Raw genomic sequence first — 19,498 nt, forward strand, 5'->3', positions numbered from 1 at the left:
AGCCTGGGCAACATAGCTAAACCCCATTTCTACAACAAACAAACAGATACATGCCAAGCTCATAACAATAGCTAATAATGGCTATTTCTGGGCAATTAGGGAAGAACTAGGGTTGGGAGAAAGTAATGCTTAAAGGGGACTTTAGCTTTGTCTGTAACGTTTTCATTTAAAATAAATAACTTATTTATGTATTTTTATGTAATTAAAAAATTTTAATAGCAAAAAAAAAAAAAAAAAAAAAAAAAAAATTCCTACTGTCTAGTGACATTGTAGCCATTATAATATCATAGCTCCATGTATTAGTCACATGTTGGGCGATGCTGGTGTAAACAAACCTACTGTGCTGCCAGTCATATGAAAGCATAGCATGTACAGTTATGTACAGTGCATAATACTTGATAATAAAAGACTATATTATTGGTTTATGTATTTACTGTACTGTATTTTTATCTCTACTTTAGACTACACTCCTACTTCAAAAAAAGCCCCAGGCACTTTCTTCAAAAGGCATTCCAGAAGGCGTTATTATCATAGGAGATGATAGCTACATGTGTGTTATTGTCTCTGAAGATCTTCTAGTGGGACAAGATGTGGAGGTGGAGGACAGTATTATTGATGATTCTGACCCTGTGTTGGCCTAGACACTGTGTGTGTTTTTAGCAAAAAAGTAAAAAAAGTATATATTTTAAAAATAGTAAAGAGCTCATAGAATAAGACTGTAAAGAAATAAGATATTTTTGTACAGCTGTACAATGTTTTTGTGTCTGAGGTGTTGTTACAAAAGGAGTCACAAAATTTAAAAAATTAAAAAATGTATTAGATGAAAAAGATATAGTAAGATATGGTTAATATATTATTGAAGAAAAAGTATTAATACATTTAGTGTAGCCTGTGTGTACAGTGTTTTTAAATTCTACAGTGGTTATATAGTAATGTCTGAGGCCTTCACATTCACTCATTGCTCACTGACACATCCAGGAAACTTCCAGTCCTGCAAGCTCCATTCATAGTAAGGGTCTTAAATTGGTGCACCATTTTTAAAATCTGTATACTATATTTTTATTGCATATTTTCTATGTTTAGACACATAGATAGTTAATACTGTGTTACATTTGCCTACAGTATTCACTACAGTGATGTGCTGTACAAGATTGTAGCATAGAAGCAATAGGCTATACCCTGTAGAACAGGAGTGTAGGCTATACTACCTAGGTTTGTGTTCACAAAACAGTGAAATTGCTTAATGACCCATTTCTCAGAGTGTATGCCCTACATTAAGTCATACATGACTGTATCTACTCCATTAAGAACAAAATGCACCCCTTACATAATGAAAGATGTCTAATATAGCTTACCTGTCACCAAGTAGCTGGTCTATCACCATGGGGAATATCAACATGCTGGAGACTGAGTGTTGGGTTTTGCTGCTTCTGGCAGTTTTGGAACACAAGGAAAGCCTTGGTGAGTGGGAGTCTGTTTGACTGGGCCCATGCATGACAAAGATACTTGCCATGATAATCACTTTGTGAGTCCAATAGGCAATGACAAAAGTGTCTAGTGAAAGAGTTTGACTGCTATGCACAAAATGAGTCATTCATTCTATCACTTTCATTTAGAAAACTCCCCTCTGATGAGATTATTTATTTTTTTTTTTATTATACTTTAAGTTCTAGGGTACATGTACACAATGTGCAGGTTTGTTACACAGGTATACATGTGCCATGTTGGTGTGCTGCACCCATTAACTTGTCATTTACATTAGGTATATCTCCTAATGCGATCCCTGCCCCCTCCCCTCACCCCACGACTGGCCCCAGTGTGTGATGTTCCCCTTCCTGTGTCCATGTGTTCTCATTGTTCAATTCCCACCTATGAGTGAGAACATGCAGGGTTTGGTTTTTTGTCCTTGTGATAGTTTGCTGAGAATGATAGTTTCCAGCTTTATCCATGTCCCTGCAAAGGACATGAACTCATCATTTTTTATGGCTGCATAGTATTCCATGGTGTATATGTGCCACATTTTCTTAATCCAGTCTATCATTGTTGGACTTTTGGGTTGGTTCCAAGTCTTTGCTATTGTGAATAGTGCCATAATAAACATACGTGTGCATGTGTCTTTATAGCAGCATGATTTATAATCCTTTGGGCATATACCCAGTAATGGGATGGCTGGGTCGAATGGTATTTCTAGTTCTAGGTCCTTGAGGAATTGCCACACTGTCTTCCACAATGGTTGAACTAGTTTACAGTCCCACCAACAGTATAAAACTGTTCCTATTTCTCCACATCCTCTCCAGCACCTGTTGTTTCCTGACTTTTTAATGATTGCCATTCTAAGTGGTGTGAGATGGTATCTCGTTGTGGTTTTGATTTGCATTTCTCTGATGGCTAGTGATGATGAGGATTTTTTCACTTGTCTGTTGGCTGCATAAATGTCTTCTTTTGAGAAGTGTCTGTTCATATCCTTTGCCCACTTTTTGATGGGGTTGTTTGTTTTTTTCTTGTAAATTTGTTGGAGTTCTTTGTAGATTCCGGATATTAGCCCTTTGTCAGATGAATAGATTGCAAAAATTTTCTCCCATTCTGTAGGTTGCCTGTTCACTCTGATGGTAGTTTCTTTTGCTGTGCAGAAGCTCTTTAGATTAATTAGATCCCATTTATCAATTTTGGCTTTTGTCACCATTGCTTTTGGTATTTTAGACATGAAGTCCTTGCCCATGCCTATGTCCTGAATGGTATTGCCTAGGTTTTCTTCTAGGGTTTTTATGGTTTTAGGTCTAACATTTAAGTCTTTAATCCATCTTGAATCTAGCAGCACATCAAAAAGCTTATCCACCATGATCAAGAGGGTTTCATCCCTGGGATGAAAGGTTGGTTCAACATATGCAAATCAATAAATGTAATCCAGCATATAAACAGAACCAAAGACAAAAACCACATGATTATCTCAATAGATGCAGAAAAGGCCTTCGACAAAATTCAACAGCCCTGCATGCTGAAAACTCTCAATAAATTAGGTATTGATGGGATGTATCTCAAAATAGTAAGATCTATTTATGACAAACCCACTGCCAATATCATACTGAATGGGCAAATACTGGAAGCGTTCCCTTTGAAAACTGGCACAAGATCAGGAGGCCCTCTCTCACCACTCCTATTCTGTTGTGGGAAGTCAGGGACCCCAAATGGAGGGACTGGCTGAAGCCATGGCAGAAGAACATGGATTGTGAAGATTTCATGGACATTTATTAGTTCCCCAAATTAACACTTTTATAATTTCTTATGACTGTCTTTACTGCAATCTCTAAACACATATTGTGAAGATTTCATGGACACTTATCTCTTCCCCAATCAATACGCTTGTGATTTCCTAGACCTGTCTTTACTTTAATCTCTTAATCCTGTCAGCTGAGGAGGATATATGTCACCTCAGGACCCTGTGATTATTGCGTTAACTGCACAAATTATAGAGCATGTGTGTTTGAACAATATGAAATCTAGGCACCTTGAAAAAAGAACAGGATAACAGCAATTGTTCAGGGAATAACAGAGATAACCTTAAACTCTGACCACCAGTGAGCTGGGCGGAATAGAGCCATATTTCTCTTCTTTCAAAAGCGAATGGGAGAAATATCTCTGAATTCTTTTTCTCAGCAAGGAACATCCCTGAGAAAGAGAATACGCCGCTGAGGGTGGGTCTCTAAAATGGCCCCCTTGGGTGTGGCCGTCTTCTATGGTCAAAGCTGTAGGGATGAAATAAACCCCAGTCTCCCATAGCGCTCCCAGGCTTATTAGGAAGAGGAAATTCCCGCCTAATAAATTTTGGTCAGACTGGTTGTTCTTAAACCCTGTCTCCTGATAAGATGTTATCAATGACAATGGTGCCTGAAACTTCATTAGCAATTTTAATTTTGCCCCAGTCCTGTGGTCCTGTGATCTCGCCCTGCCTCCATTTGCCTTCTGATATTCTATTACCTTGTGAAGTACGTGATCTTTGTGACCCACACCCTATTCGCACACTCCCTCACTTTTTGAAAGTCCCTAATAAAAACTTGCTGGTTTTGCGGCTTGTGGGGCATCATGGAACCTACCGACATGTGATGTCTCCCCCAGATGCCCAGCTTTAAAATTTCTCTCTTTTGTACTCTGTCCCTTTATTTCTCAAACCAGCCAACTCTTAGGGAAAATAGAAAAGAACCTACATGACTATCGGGGCAGGTTTCCCAATACTATTCAACATAGTATTGGAAGTTCTGGCCAGGGCAATCAGGCAGGAGAAAGAAATAAATGGTATTCGATTAGGAAAAGAGGAAGTCAAATTGTCCCTGTTTGCAGATGACATGATTGTATATCTAGAAAACCCCATAGTCTCAGCCCAAAATCTCCTTAAGCTGATAAGCAACTTCAGCAAAGTCTCAGGATACAAAATCAACTTGCAAAAATCACAAGCATTCTTATACACCAATAACGGACAGAAAGCCAAATCATGAGTGAACTCCCATTCACAATTGCTTCAAAGAGAATAAAGTACCTAGGATTCCAACTTACAAGAGATGTGAAGGACCTCTTCAAGGAGAACTACAAACCACTGCTCAACAAAATAAAAGAGGACACAAACAAATAGAGGAACATTCCATGCTCATGGATAGGAAGAATCAATATGGTGAAAATGGTCATACTACCCAAGGAAATTTACAGATTCAATGCCATCCCCATCAAGCTACCAATGACTTTCTTCACAGAATTGGAAAAAAACTAAAGTTCATAAGGAACCAAAAAAGAGCCTGCATTGCCAAGGCAATCCTAAGCCAAAAGAACAAAGCTGGAGGCATCATGCTACCTGACTTCAAACTATACTATACGGCTACAGTAACCAAAACAGTATGGTACTGGTACCAAAACAGATATAGACCAATGGAACAGAACAGAGCCCTCAGAAATAATACCACACATCTACAACCATCTGATCTTTGACAAACCTGACAAAAAGAAGAAATGGGGAAAGGATTCCCTATTTAATAAATGGTGCTGGGAAAACTGGCTAGCCATATGTAGAAAGCTGAAACTGGATCCCTTCCTTACACCTTATACAAAAACTAATTCAGGATGGTGAGGTTATTATTTTGTGAATATTCACATGAGACAAAAATATCTTTATTTTTTCCCCTTTCAGAAAAGTTATCCTCATACTTCTTCATAAATTTTCTTATCCCCAATTTCCCAATTATGTTTCTTCCAAGTCCCTGGCCATCCACCCAAATTATTGGCCATAGCTTATGAATCAGAGTCTAATTGCATGTCTGGCCATTTCTATTTCTAGGCAAAGTGAACAACCAGGTGCAATGTTTGAGGTTCTGATTGCTGAGAGGATTTTTATTTACCACTGTCCTTCAGGAATATCCCAGAAAGGGCTTTTGTGCTGCAGCTGTCTACTTTATGGTGCCTGTATATCATGCAGTATCATCTGTTCAGCAAGCCCAAATCTTCTCTGCCTCTGTTGACTAACTGATTTCCCCTGAAGTCTTCAGAAGAAAACAGCCCTGCAACATTTTGATTTTATTCTGATAAGGCTGACTTTGGATTTCTAACCTCTAGAAATATGAGAACACATTTGTGTGTGAACTCTTGAGAAACTCCCCAAGAGGCCATAGGTGCAGGCTAAGAGGGAGGGCAATATAGGAGGAATGAAGACCATGGGCATTTGGACCACATGATGTAACCTACTTGTACTTTCAGGGCCTGCTTGAGCCCAGGTCATGTATATACCACTTTTGTTTGATGACGGCATGCTTCTGTGCATGTTTAACTAAGTGGTTTGTCAGATAATACCCAGTTCATGATGGGTAGTAACTTGATGACCCATGGTTAAGTATTCAGGCTCTATTAAGGCCAAAGAGGAGACCAAAATCAGCTTCTTAATAGTATAGTAATCTGAAGAAGACAGCAGGATATTAATCCAAAATCCTAGGGGTCTTCACTTCTACTCACATGTGGAAGATACCAAAGGCCCCAAGTAGCACCTCAATATGCCACTGATGCTTCAAGTACTGTTGGATCTGCTGGGTCATATAGCCCAAACAGCACAGTAGTTTGCACAGGAGTCTGGACCTGTGGCAGAGCCTTTTCATATTCTGTACCCAAAAAGCTACTAGTTTTGAGTCACTTGGTAAATGGGCCAGAGAAACATAGCTAAATAGGAATTATATTACCTCCAAAATCCAAAGAGACCTTCTAGGCATTGTTCCTCATTTTTGGGTGTAGCAGGGGCCAGATGCAATAACTTATCTTTTACCTTACAAGAGATATCACAACATGCCCCACATCGCTGGGCCCATAGAAATTTAATTAGGTAGACTGCTCCTAAATTTTACTCACATATACTTCTTACTTTTTGACATACAATTGTCCTAGAGTAGTCACTACTTTTTATTCACTGTATCCAGTCAGCATAATGTCATCAGTTTAACATACCAGTGTGAGATCTTGTGGAAGGAAAGGCAATAAAAACCCTTGCAAACTAAGTGACAACATAAGGCTGGAGAATTTATACACCCCTGAGGTGGAACAGTGAAGGCATGTTGCTGCCCTTGCCAGCTGAAAGCAAGCTGCCTCTGGTGGGCATTATTGACAGTGTTAGAGAAAAAGGAATTTGCCAGATTAATAGCTGTATACGAGGTACCACGGGATGTATTAATTTGCTCAAGAAATGAAACTACATCTGGCACAGTGACTGCAATTGTAGCCACGTTTCTGCATACACTCACAACAATCCACTGTTACTTCCAAAGATCTCTCTGTCTTCTGAGGAGGCTAAATAACCAAACTGAATGGGGATATAGTGGGAATCACCACTCCTGCATCCTTCAAACTTCTCATGGTAGCACTAATCTCTGTAATCCCTCCAAACTGTATTATTGCTTTTGATTTACTATTTCCCTAGCGAGAGGCAGTTCTAGTGGCTTTCACTTCATTTTCACCATAATACCCTCACTCCACCAGTCAGGGAACCAATGTAAGAATTTCGCAAGCTGCTGTGTATATCCATTCTGATTATGCATTATAGAACTGGAGAAACAACCATCAGATGGTTTCAGCAACCCACTGGACACCTGTGCAATTGACCTGAGCTAAAACTCCATTGATAATGTGACACTCATAAGCCTGTCTTGACTGGTGGGCCACAAATGGCTCCTAGAATCTCCTAAAATCAATGTCAATTTAGAGTCAATATCCAGCAGTCCTTCAAAGGTTTGATTTTTCCTTTTCCCCAGTGCATAGCTATCCTGATAAAAAGCCATAGGTCTTTTGGGAAAGGCTGGGAGAAAGGTTAACAGTAAAGATTTTTGGTAGTGTACTCTGGTCCTTTCTCAAGGTGACCCAACTTTCTCTCATTTAAAGGTTCTGCTGTAGTGGCAACTACCAGTGCTAGTGCTGTGGCCACAAACTTAAGAATGCTGATAAATTCTAGAAACTGCAATAGGGAGGCCGCAGATTTCCCCCTGAAGTCTTCAGAAGAAACCAGCCCTGCAACACTTTGATTTCGTTCCCATAAGACTGAGTTTTTATTTCTGATCTCTAGAAATATAAGAGAATACATTTGTGCGTGAAGCCACCTATTTTGTAGTAATCTGTTTTTGTGGCAATAGAATAATAATATAGAGCACAAGGAAACTATTACAAGTGATGAAAATTATCTGTATCATGATTGTGGTGGTGGAAATATGACTGTATAAGCATATCAAACTTCATTGAACTATTGACTTTTACATGTAAATCATATAAAGTCATTTTAAAAATCATGTTTTAAGTTCATTCCATTCCTATTCTTTCACCTAAATTTACTGCTCACATCCTAAATTTCCTATCTTTATTTCCTCTTACTAATATTTTAGCATTCTTCCAAATGCAAATGAATCCACAAAGTTTGCCAAGATGACCACAGCTTCTCTGATGCTTTAGTAGCACTCAAATTATATCTCTCACATAGTTCCTACCATTTCTGACTGCAGTATAGAGACTTCTGATATTTCATCTTCCCTGGTAGACTGCAGGCTTCTTGAGACCTACCATCATGAAGTTTTGCATTCTGAATACAATCCAGCATAGAGCTTTTCCAAATAATCTCTATTCCATAAAAGTGTGCTTATAAAACACATTAATTCATTTATGTCTTTATTTAATTAGCAAACATGCCTGCGTCACCACTATATGCCTGGTTCTGTACTGGATACTAGGTATTAACATGTCTTTTCCGGTTATCACAAAGTTCTTTTTTTTTTTTTGTTCCTCTCTCCTCTATCGGTAGAGATTCAGCACATTTATTGCGCTAAGAGTTCCTATTTGTCCATAAAAGAGAGCAAGATAAACACAGTACCGACATCTCCTAAGGTGATTAAATAGCACTCAAACTGCCTTGTGTATCTGGGCTCCATTTACTCTTTCAGGTATAGAGATCCACACAGTTTGGATGACCTGTGATGTCAGTGTGTTACTGCCTACAGTCTTGATTCCTTCTTTGTTAAACAGCGTGACGAGCCAGCTATTCAGTTTCTTCCTCTCAACTCTAAAGGCTCTACTTTATGCTTCCAATTATGTAATAGATTCTGCTGTAGTGGCGACTGCTGATACATGTTTTAGCATGTATATCCAGGCTTTGTGTCATGCAATCACATTAAATAACAATCTAGCAGTTCTGCAAAAGATAGGCAAATAATCTGGTCTGGATGAAAAGACTTTATATTTTATGTTAAATTTTAAACTGTGGGCTAGTTAAGTTTCTAGGAGAAAGAAGATGCTCTCAGTGTACACTGATGGGATTGCATTTTGATGCTGTTATGTACAATTTTCACCTCACAGAATTCCTACGAACCAATTTTATCTTTACATAGTTTTGAACTAAGCCATTGTATTCACTGGTCTCATAGAAGTTTGGTATCTGATTCATCTACTACTTCTCTTATGTTTACAGAAATGGTACTAAAAATGGAAAGCAGTGTTTCATGTTTTCATTCTATTACAGAGAAACCTTTAAAATGTCACCTATATAAAGCTGTAAATGGTACTAATTTCTTTTCTCGCAGATTAAGAGAGATGTAGCTTTTTTTAAAAAAAAAAAAACATTTCCTCAATTCCTGAAGGATTTTAGCTGCGCCCCTTTGACAAAGATTGGCTTTTATCTTTTTAGCTCTCTATCAATGTTTCTAAAGTTTCTTACCTTTGGAAAAATACTAGTCATTTCTATTGTGATGCTGTTTTTTTAAAATTATGTTTCAAACTAATATCTGTCTGAAGAGAGGTTTTTACTCGCAACATTATATTAAGTTATTTTTCAAAAATAATACCAATTTACGAGATTTTACAGTGAATACCTGTGTACTATTAACTTTACTAAGCTTGTTATTTTGTTGTTTTTGTGTTTTCATACCTATCAATTCCTTTGCGTATCTGTGAATCCACCTGATTTTGAACATATTTCAAGTACACTGCAGACACTAATATATTTTATCTAATTACTTTAGAACACATAGCATTACTAGATTTCAATATTTAGATATAAGATTTACATACAAGGAAATGCACAGATTTTAATTGTACATTTGCATCTCTCTGAGTCCCTTTTTCCACCAACTCTGATATTTTTCTACCTTCCACCAACTCTGATATTTTTCTACCATTTTTTTTCTTTATTTTAGAGATGGGGTCTTGCTCTAAAAGCAAGCCTGGGGTCTTTCTGTATTTTAGAGCCTGGGGTCACTGCCCAGGCTGAAGTGCAGTGGTGCAATCACAGCTCACTGCGGCTGCAAACTCCCGGGCTTAAGCAATCCTCCCACTTCAGCCTCCTGAGTAGCTTTAATTCCAGGTACATTTCACCATGGCCAGCTAATTTTTAAATTTTTTTTAGAGATAGGGGTCTCACCATGTTGCCCAGGCTTGTCTTTAACTCTAGTCCTTTAATGATCCTCCTGCCTCAGCCTCCCAAATGCTGGAATTATAGGCATGAGCCACTATGCCTGGCCAATGTAAACGGACGCTCAGAAAACCTATTTTCACTCAGCCCATTTGGAATAGTTGAACATTTTACTCATTATCGTAACATTTTTACTCTATATTTAGTTGCTACTTACCTATATTTTTGGGCCAAGAAATTTAATGAGCTTTGATAACTCATTAAAAACTGCAAAAATTAAAGAATGATCTGGAATGGTGGAGCAAAGACATTTGAAATTTGCTTTTTCATAAAAACAATAAGAACACTAACAAAAACTGTCAAAATTAACATTTTTAGAACACTGAAAATTGCTATATGTTTGAAACCATCTGAAAGGTATGTAAAGAAACAAACAAAGACTGCCGAATCTCAGTAAAAAGAGTAAGTGTTATATATTTTAACTTTCCCTAATCCCATTCTGCTCTCTCCAGCTCATCAGTGGCTTTGAAAACCAATAGCCTCACAACTATGGTAGCTATGAAAACCAATATTATAGCAGCTACTAGGGGATGAATAAAAGATTTGAAGCTCCACGAAAGCCTAACCCCCAAGGAATTGTCACTATTTGACCTGACTGGTAGATTGCTGAAAAACTCTATTATTTGAGCTGACTCTAGGAGCTCACTCTGGGGAAATAGCCCTAGCCTCAAGGAATTTGTGGCAAACAACCAGGGCCAATTGTTTAACACTGATGCTGCCTGAGATGGCATTACCAGTTGACGCTAATATAATCCAACACACACACATGGAACTCCTAGGCAAAGACTGGGAGATATATTGGCTAATGGCATTTAATAAAATATCTGTTTAATTACTAGCCAAATAACAAAATTAACCAAGCAGAGATTTCAGTGGCCTCAAATGACATAGGATACAGACTTCACAGAAGTAGTGCAGGAAAGTCACTAAAGAAGTAAACAGAATCAACAAGAAGAAGAAGCAGCAAAGCCCAACATATCTTGGGTGGTAGCGGTGTTTGACTTTCTAAGTTGCCACATTAAATTATTTAAAAAATTAAAAATCAAAATTTTTTGTTTTGCTGTGTTTGTAAATTAAGATGCCAATTGTAATTCCTATAGCAGATATCAATAATATGATGTTAAAATATTCAGTTAAAAAAAAAAAAGAACTATATTAGAAAATATCTATTCAACACAAAAGAGGCAGTAATAAAAAGAGGAGCAAGGCTGGGTGCGGCAGGCGCGTTGGCTCACGCCTGTAATCTCAGCACTTTGGGAGGCCGAGGCGGGCGGATTACGAGGTCAGGAGATCGAGACCATCCTGGCTAACATGGTGAAACCCCATCTCTACTAAAAATACAAAATATTAGCCGGGCGTGGTGGTGGGCGCCTGTAGTCCCAGCTACTCGGAGGCTGAGGCAGGAGAATGGAGTGAACCCAGGAGGCGGAGCTTGCAGTGAGCCGAGATCGCGCCACTGCACTCCAGCCCGGGCGACAGAGTGAGACTTTGTCAAAAAAAAAAAAAAAAAAAGAGGAGCAGAATACATAAAACATATACAGTAAACAGCAACTGGCTGACTTAAATCTTATCTTATCAGTAACTCAGTAACTACATTCTGTAAATGGACTGACCACTCCTTTTGTGTGTGTGTGTGTGTGTGTGTGTGTGAGACAGAGTCTCACTCTTGTTGCCCAGGCTGCAGTGCAACGGTGTGGTCTCAGCTCACTGAAACCTCCACCTCCCAGGTTCAAGAGATTCTCCTGCCTCAGCCTCCCAAGTAGCTGGGATTACAGGCGTGCACCACCATACCTGGCTAATTTTTGTATTTTTAGTAGAGACGGGATTTCACCATGTTGGCCAGGCTGGTCTCGAACTCCAGACCTCAGGTGATCCGCCTGCCTCGGCCTCTTAAAGTGCTGGAATTATAGGTGTGAGCCACCATACTCAGCCTCCAATTCTAAGATGACCAAGTCAATTTAAAAAGCAGCCCAATATATGACTATTATTACAAAAGATGGAATTGAAATTCAATGACACAATCAATTGAACGAAAGAGATGTAAAAAGATATACCATGTAAACAGTGCTCAAAACAGAGCTGAGGCGGCTATGGTATAATCATGCAAAATAGACTTAAAATGTCTTCTAGACACAAGAAGGATATTTTGAAGTAAAAAAGGGTCAATTCATCCTGAAAGTGTAAAAATTATAAACACATATGTACAAAATAAAGGTCCTCAAAAATGTAAAATAAAAGTGACAGAGTTTAATGTAGAAATAGATAATTCAATAATTGTTGGAGAGCAGTCTTTATATAGATAGGGAAAAGTCTCTTCCAGCTTCTGTTGATCTCTAAGGGCCTTTAATTTGAAAAGCTCATTTTACCAGGGACTCATGTTTTAAGGTGAAGTTCTCCGTGCTCCTTCAAAGTGCAAGTTTTATACCCTGAAAAAAATGACAAATCATCACTGAAAAATTTAAAGAAGGCCTAAATATTAGAAGAAAACCATCCCTGTTCATGGGTTAGGTGACTTAATATTTTAAAGAAAGCAATATTCCTCATATTATTATAGAAATTCAATGTATTCTCTTTCAAAATCCTGTGACCAGTCATTGCATAAACTGTCAACCTGATCCTAAAAATAATACAAAAATACAAGGGAATCTGAATAATTACAACAATCTTGAAAAAGAAAAATGTTGAAGAACTCACACTTCCCGATTTTAGCAAAAATGCCACCATGACTTTAAAATCAAGCAAAAATAAAACAGATTTTTTTAGAAACGAAATTTCTTGCTCTTTTTAATTCCTAATCCATCACATTTCCTACACTAATAGAAATAGTATGTAACTATAAGTTGTTCCAGACATACATGTATATATGTTTTTAAAATTGTTAGATAAAATATTTAGTACCTAAAGTGTGGGATTGAAAAAAGACCTTCCCACTTATCTCACACTCTTTCTTGTATGTTGACTAACCACAATCACTAAATATTTTCAATTACATTTAATATCAGACCCTGGAAGACAGATAAATGTGATTCAATGCCATATAACCCTTTAAGATATTCCCCTGAATACTTAAAAGTCATAATGTCTTACAATCATATGTAATTTTAGCATTTGCAAATAGCATTATATCAGTTGACATAAAAATGTATTTATTAATAAAATGATGACATGTTAACATATACTAAGCCAACAGCTAATAATTACCTATCTTATAGACAGTAATCTTCTTGGCTTTTTTCAAGAATAAACTTTGTTGTCCATATAATTATTTGAAGTTTATAAGCAAAAAACTGCAAAGACTGGCATTTCTGTATTAATTAAGTCTAACATTAATGAAGACTGACAGACCATTAGAATTCTGGAGCTCCCAGAGCTATTGATATTGTCTAGCCAAAGCTCTCATTTTCAGTGACTGAGGTCACTCAGACATTTTCAGTCCAATACTTATTCTTTTCTTTGCATAATGAACACACACACACACATACACACACACACACATTCTCTCTCTTTTAATGATTAACAAGGCAGGAATTAAGCATAAATGAAGTACTCCTTTTAATAAAGGTTTCACTGATATCCCACACTCTCTCACTCTCTCTCTCTCTCGCAACTTCAGTTTTATATGATTTACTCTTCTCATTTTTTGACAGCAATTTTAAATTCTAAGTTCAGTTAATGCTCAAAAGCATCATATATTATTCAAGAAAGATGTGTGTTGAATGTAATTCTGCAGATATTAGCCCCCAGGGAGAAAGAACCCTTTGAAAATTCTGCTTAGTGGTTAACTCTAGGCGATATTTTTTTAGATACAACTGTATTTCCTAACCTTTCCCACCATATACAGTCAACAATTTATTGTTTTTGTTTTGTTGCCATTAATTATTATTTGATAATTCACATTGAACCAAGCTTTTATATCTTATAAGGTTTTAAGCCTTTCAATGAAATTAGACATTGTGACTAACAGACTAACTTGGGAGCATTTCCCACACCCTAATAAAATTAATCATTGCTTCTAGGAGCAAGTCAAAATTTTTCTGAATTCAATTTGACCACGAAGATTTTACAACCCACTAAAACTATTTTGCTAATGGCAAAGAATCTCTCCATCAGGCACTGCTGTAAACTTTGCATTTGTCATCTTTTGAACCGTGAATACAAACATAATAAGAAAAGAATATGACTACGAAACTAACAAGTTTTATCAGGGTTTCTCACATCAGTGTTAGTTTAGCAGATTCTGCGTAATTTTTACCTGAGGGTAGCTAAATTAGGAATGTGTATATGTCTTTTGAAGTTAAAGATAAAAGGTTATCATTTCTTCTAAAAGTACAAATGACAGGTTCGTTTATAAGATATCAGTTGATATGGTTTGGCTGTGTCCCCAACCCCATCTTGAATTGTAGCTCCCATAATCCCTACATGTTGTAGTAGGGACCTGGTGGGAGGTAATTGAATTAGGGCGGTGGGTTTTTTCCATGCTATTCCCGTGACAGTTAACAAGCCTCACGAGATCTGAAGGTTTTGTAAAGGGCAGTTTTCCTGCATGCACTCTTGCCTGCTACCAAGTTAGACGTGCCTTTGCCCCCAGTTTGCCTTCCACCATGATTGTGAGTCCTCCCCAGCCATGTGGAACTGTGAGTCAATAACACCTGTTTCCTTTATAAACTACCCAGTCTTGGGTATGTCTTTATCAGCAACATGAGAACAGACTAATACAGCAGTAGAGCTGAGAATGACATAGGGCCTCAAATTATTTTATTGGAAAAGAAATCAAACAGACAAACATGCTCAATAGCTGGTACTCACATTATTTTTTCTCACATTCTTTTTAAACTCTCTCACCTGCTAAGTAATATACTTTAATTTTTTTCTGAACTGTGAATATTTAATTTTTATTCAGTCATATAATACAATCTGACCCCAGATGGAAGTGTAGGGGAGTTGGATAGAAGACATAATAAGATATATGGGTTCTCCAGAGAAACAGAATCATAAGGAGAGAGAAAGAAAGAGAGAAAGAGAGATTTATTATACAGATTGAATGACATGATTATGGAGAGTGAGAAGTCTCAAAACTCTCCAGTCAACAAGCTGGAGTCCAGGGAGTGCCACTGTATAGTTTCAGGCTGAGTCTGAAAGCTGAGAATTAGGACAGCTGATAGTGTAAGTTCCAGTCTGAAGGCTGGCAGGATTGAGACCCAAAAAGAGCCAATGTTTCAGTTCAAGTGCAAAGGCTGAAAGCTGAGAATTAGGACAGCTGATAGTGTAAGTTCCAGTCTGAAGGCTGGCAGGATTGAGACCCAAAAAGAGCCAATGTTTCAGTTCAAGTGCAAAGGCTGGAAAAGATAATATCCTAGCTTCAACAATTGGTCGTGAGGTCTTTCTTCCTTAGCCTTTTTGTTCTATGCAGGTCTACAAATGATTGGAACAGGTCCATCCACATTAGGGAGGATAATATCCTTTACTCAGTCTAACAATTCAAATATTAATCTCATCCAGAAACTCTCACAGACACACCCCAAAAAATGTTTAGCCAAGTGTCCAGGCATCCCATGGCCTAGTCAAGTTGACCCATAAAATTAATCGTTACAGACAGGAAATAGGAGTTAATAATTTAAACCTTCAACCACAATATTCTTATGTGAAAATAGGCAAACAAATTTTGTTTTTACTCAGCGAAAGGCCATCTTTACGCATCTATACCTTTGTATATCACAAAGACCTCACACCACACTACTGTAACTGCTATATGTATGATTGTGTTGTCTATTAATTTGTGAATCCCTTAAAAGCAGAGCTAGTATTATTCCTGAGTATCCAGCACAGAGTCTTGAATATGTTGCACGTTCAGTAAATGTTTCTTGAGTGTATTTGTGGATGAACAATATCATCTGCAATTTAACTTAATAATTCTTATTATATATTATTTTAGAGGTGTTGCAGCACTTTTACATGGTTTATCTCACGTAAGAATTATGATCTTTAAGGAAACCAAAATATTTCACTCAAAATCTACTTTTTCTAACATATTTCAAGATGACTATTTAGAAAGGATCGAAATGTAAAAGTAGCTGAAAAGCTGTCTTTTTTGGGGGAGATTTGCCTTGGTAGAGAAAGTGTGCATTGAGGCAGCCAGGCTTTCTCTGAGGCTGTCTCTTGTCCTGATTTAGGAAAGATTAACTGAGAGTCTGATAGCTTTAATGTCTGAAAGAAATATTTACCAACTATTCTCTCCAAGGACCGCTGTCTGTAAGGTTTCATCTACATAACAAGACCACCTTTTCCAGCCAGGTCTCCTGTGCTCTCTGTCTCATAACTTGTTTCACCACTATAATTTTTTTTTGCCAAACTTTAAGCCCCCATTTTTTCTGTAACCTCAAAATGGTATAAATGCATCAACCATCTTGGCTTTTCTTGAGGTCTTTGTTATTTTAGCTATGAATCTGTCTTTTGTCAGTTGATTTTCAGCTACAACCCCAATTCCATAAATGAAAAAGTAAAGCTCAGAGATAGTATTGACATATAGCCAGAAATGATCAGAAAAAGCACCTGAAATCAGAGCTTCTGGACCCAATCTGTATAGCCCAACAAGCGCAAGGAAATGATTATGAAATGGTGAAAGGAAAAAAATAGTATAAACTGAACACCATTTAGAGGTTAATATAATTGTAAATACTTTTAATTACTGACAAAGAGATAAATTTTCTTTATATTGAATATGCATTGCCTTGTTTAGCAGTTTTAATAACGCTATGAGATAGGGATTATTATCACTGCTTTAGTGATGAGGAAACTGAAGTGTTCAGAAGCTCTATAAACCACATAGGATTATATAGTTAGTAGCCATTAGAGCCGGGATTTCCACCAAAAGTCTAAACAATTCTTAAGGCCTGTGCTATTAACTACTGTATAATATCATTATCATTCTTTGAAACACCACATAAAGTATCTATAATTACATTTTATGGCTAAAGAAATGGAATCTTAGAAAGTTTAACTTACTTGTCCAGGCCACACAGATAACTAACAGAGCACAGATTTTAAATCAAGTCCAAAATCAGCTCTATTTTTCCATGGACCCCAGCTGTCACTGTATTTTAGGCCCCTTATTCTGTAAGACATGTGTAGTAGCTGTACTAGTAAACACACACTTTAATAAATAGAAAGAGGTACAGAAATACAGTTATTGAATTATCTGGATTTACTTCTAATTTGAAGCTATTAAAAAATCAAGAAATTTCTGCAGATTGCATATATCAACAGCTTATTTTATTCAAAGCAATACACTGAAAATGTCTCGATGGGCACACACCGCCCCGTAAACAAACAGGTTTGGTCAAAAAGATGTGATACAACCAACTTATTTCAATCTGGAAGATATAAAAGTAATACTTAAGGTAATTAAACAAGGAAGTTCTGGTACGGTAAATCAAGAAAGGGATCTGTACAACAACGTATAGAGATATCACCTACCATTTTCAGTAAATGTTCCCACCAATTCCTCAAAGAAGATATTATTATAATCACATTGACCTGTTACTAGTATCTATTATTAGAGAAATAGGCAAATTAATATAGTTCCATGAAAGGGACATATATCAAAGAGGCCCCCAAATGCTGACAGAACTGTGAAACCAAATAAGGAGGCAGACATATTCAGTTTGTCGGTATAGGGTGGTTTATTAGGAGAACCTATAGACAGAGCCTCAAGACAGGTAGATCTCCATCCCAGAGACCCAGGGCTTATCTCTTAGAGAAAAGTATACATGGTGTGGAAAAAATGTGTAGGTGGCTATGAGCATCACAGGCTATGATTTCTGCAACAGCATCAAAGGTTGTTTGCAGGAAATACAGTCAGTTTTTCTACATAAAGAATAGTACATTAAGTAGATGTGGATGCATTCCTGGACTTGAAGTTAATCACTGGATTAGCATTTAAAATAAAGTCACTCATCCTCACACTTCCCCTGTCTAATCAAGCTCTTACATTGTCATGTGCCCACGTCCTCCACGATAGTCCTTCAGCCTTTACAGGGGGCTGTCTGGTGCCAGACATTGTACAACTGTAGTTTTCAGTTGTAAGAAAAGACCACAAAAGCAATATAAACAACAACAAGTGATACCTATGACAAGAACAATACTAAGAATTAATAGCACGTTTTGCCACCATGGACCGCCAGAACTAACCTAAGAAGAAAACCATTGAGAGAAGGAAAAAATAGGGTGAGATATCATGATTACTCGTTTATGCGTGTCTTGTAGGGTTGAATAATTACACCACCTCCTGTCACACCAACTAATACACAACTCCACTGTTAAAAAGCTGTAATGAGTGTTTGTAAATGTTGTCAGTCATTTCCCCTCTGGCATAGGTGATACCCACCAAGGCAGACCAGAGATGTTGGAAAAAAGCAAGAAACTTCAAACTCAGCAAGCATCCTTTTGTAACCCCTTGGCACAATGTTGAACCCATTGTAGGAAGAGATTCATTTCTCCATTTGTAGGGCAGAGCATTGACAGGAACCAAAGACTGTGGATAGAACACAAATGTACTTGCAAGGGAATTCTTTCCCAAAAATCCATCAAGCAGAATGATGGTGGTACCTTTATCTCTACCAGTTTGGACATAGGCAGTTCAAGGATTGTGGGCTGAGAGGTGCATACCAAACATGTTGTCAAAAGGGCAAAGATGCCAATATTATGTATAAGGTTACAGGGGCAGTAAAGTACTATGTCAAATAGCCAACCAGCGTACCTTTTAAAAGGGTCCATGTTCCAGTGTACTTGTATGTTGAATGTCCTGGCCCAGACTCCAACAGGATCAACGTAGACATTTGAGCTGGCTGGGGAATTTCTTATTCTCTGGCAAAATTTATCCATTCAATCTGGTGAAGTTGTCAGCACAAACCCCAAAGTGTCCACTTCCCTGGCTCAGTGTCCTCAGGAGTCCTAAATAATATTTGCCACTGGCCATTTAAAAATTAATTTATTGATTATTAGTTATTATAATTAACTAATTTTCAGAGACCAGGTCTCACACTATCAAGTCTGGAGTGCATGGTGTGGTCATACGTCACTACAGACTTGAAACTCTGGGCTCAAGGGATGCTCCTACCTTAGCCTTCCAAGTAGTGGGCTACAACTGCATGTGCCAACTAATTTCTTTTCTAAAAAATTTTTGTAGAGATGGGGTCTTGCTGTGTTCCTCAGGTTGTTCATGAACTCCTGACCTCAAGCAATCCTTCCACCTGGGGCTCTTCAAGTGCTGGGATCACAAGCATGAACCACTACTCCCAGCCCCATTGACTTTTGTCAGCTCCTGTAGAACTGCCTCTGGTCGGACTTTCTTTACAACTATGGTTAATGGACCCATCTTGTTGGAAGTTTTGAGAAGTTGGTATGGTGTCAGCTTCATATTTTTTCCAACAGAATTAAGATTTCTAATGGCATGAGGCAAAACCTTCACATACCCATGCAGGGTACTGGATTGTATAGGAGCTCACAGCTATGCCAACAACCTGTCATTTTTCC

The 19,498-nt window shown here is 37.7% G+C and overlaps 1 non-coding gene across 1 annotated transcript; it reads right to left on the reverse strand.

The window, feature by feature from the left end:
- Window positions 1-10,025: 10,025 nt before the first annotated feature.
- Window positions 10,026-10,098, reverse strand: LOC129034414 (small nucleolar RNA Z40). The gene has a single exon (XR_008501891.1). It is a non-coding gene; the product is annotated as a small nucleolar RNA Z40 (small nucleolar RNA).
- Window positions 10,099-19,498: the final 9,400 nt, after the last annotated feature.

The sequence above is a fragment of the Pongo pygmaeus genome, chromosome 2, assembly GCF_028885625.2.
Source record: "Pongo pygmaeus isolate AG05252 chromosome 2, NHGRI_mPonPyg2-v2.0_pri, whole genome shotgun sequence".
Taxonomy (NCBI): Eukaryota; Metazoa; Chordata; class Mammalia; order Primates; family Hominidae; genus Pongo; species Pongo pygmaeus.